Source organism: Macadamia integrifolia, chromosome 11 (genome assembly GCF_013358625.1).
Source record: "Macadamia integrifolia cultivar HAES 741 chromosome 11, SCU_Mint_v3, whole genome shotgun sequence".
In the NCBI taxonomy this organism is placed as follows: Eukaryota; Viridiplantae; Streptophyta; class Magnoliopsida; order Proteales; family Proteaceae; genus Macadamia; species Macadamia integrifolia.
In genome coordinates this window covers 25,235,259-25,237,316 of record NC_056567.1, presented here as the reverse complement: position 1 = coordinate 25,237,316, position 2,058 = coordinate 25,235,259, and positions in this window count along the sequence as shown.

Sequence of the window (2,058 nt, the reverse complement as noted above, 5' to 3'; positions counted from 1 at the left end):
GCTATGATTTCGTATCCCGGTTGAAAGCTGCTTTTATATCATCGAAGTGATGAGTAATATTCTGGGTATTGAACATAATTATGGAAAAAAGATGACTACATCACTCTGGAAGTCATCGCAACTGAAATTCAGTAGGAAATATTTCATTCCCCTACCAAAAAAACTATACCTGGGACTTCGATTCTTGTGAAGTCTTCTTCGTAGACATAGCAGGGCGATGGTGATGCGTGTTAAGGGTAAAAGCTCCAACTTTCTCTGGCGACAACCGTTGCTAGCTCTGGTATTTCTGGGTGGGAAGCGACATCCCAAGCTTCATCAGGGGATAAGCTCTCTACTTTGAACTTTTTCTCGGCTTCCATTCGTCCACTAACGACTATGGCAACTTCTGTCCGTAAGAGGCCCAACATGTTTCTTATCTCCATTTGTATCTTCGCCAAGCTTCGGTCTTAGGATACAACCCAGATCTCCAAAACAAAATAATGTCTTCGGTGGGCACCTGTGTTGTTGATTTCCTACTGCTATTTTGCTATGATCTGAGATTAGATATCTGGAAGTCTTAAAAATGTATTAACTTTCAAAGCAGAGTATCCATAAATCCAAGGCCATGCTATTTCTGTTGGTGGTGGGGAATGACCAACAAAATTTTTCATTCCACAATATTTCTGTTGGAATAGATACGCACAAGTGGGGTTTAGGGTTACCTCAAAACCCACTAGTAAAGATTCTCCGATCGATTACAACACTTTGAATTCGTTACTTTGCATAAGAAACGGAGAGCAATGCAGAGAAGAGAACATATTGTATGTCTCAAATCCGACGATAAAATGATTTGATAAAGAAAGAACTCTGTCCATCTAGCATTCCCATGCCCATACACATCCCTTGGTTTTAGGGAATTTGAAAAGATGCCTCTGGCCCCCTAAAAACAGGGGCTATGTGTCGGTGTGGGGAGCGCTAGATGGACGGAGCTCCTCCTCCCATAATATTATTTAAATATTTTTTACAAAAATTTACAAAACTGCCACCGAACTTTGATTTTGTCTAATCATTAGTAGTAAATTCTCTCAAGATATTATCTCTAATCAGGAAGTGGATTCTATATATAGAACATCTCTTCTACTGATAGATACAAATCATGAATCTGGCTTATCGAAATGTAGCTAGTGTAGGTATCAATCATTGGTACACCAAGATGAAAGTATACTTGCAATGGTAGTAACCTCTTAGGCATGAGGACAAAAATAACTACTAGAGAGCGTTCTTTGCATAAACAACTGACAACGATTCTTATAAGACTTTCATAATGATTATGTCCAACACACATATAATATGAATGCTCATGTTAATATTTTTGAATCACATTCCAAGAAATATACAACATGACTATCCTATGAACAATATATTATATGCCCAGTATTGTCCTTAGTTGTGGACATTTAGGCTGCGTTTGGTAGTCATTTAGAAAAGCGTTTCTGACATTCTTCTGTTCTATGAGAACAAAAAAAGGGAATAAACCATTTGGTGTCGACTTGATGTTTTTTAGTTTTTTTTTTTTAAACGAAAAGGGAAAAGCTAGAAATGCAAAAGGATGGAACGACAAAACATTGTTTCATCATTTCGGTTTCGTTTCAAATACAAAAAAAAGTGAACAACTAGAGTAATCGTTCTTGAAATAAGTTCAACAAACACTATTTTTTTTTTTAAATGACATTTCGATATAAACTAAAAATTCTATTTTTGACATGAAACGCGTTTCTAGAAATGAATAACTACCGAACACAGTCTTAAGGTATAATTTTAGAACAATTCATCACATATAAAATGATAATGCATATTAATACATTTAAATAGGGTTTAATGGGCACACATATCCAACAAATAACCCTCTAGTTAAAAGAAAAAAATCATCTGCAATTCGGATTTGGTACAATTTCGTGAAATACCACCTTCAGGGGGTGACACATGTATTGATACCAATGCAATGGTCCAGATCTGATTTAAATGACTCTTCATTGATTTAAGGTTTTATTTGTTGTACCAGATTTGGACCATTGTATT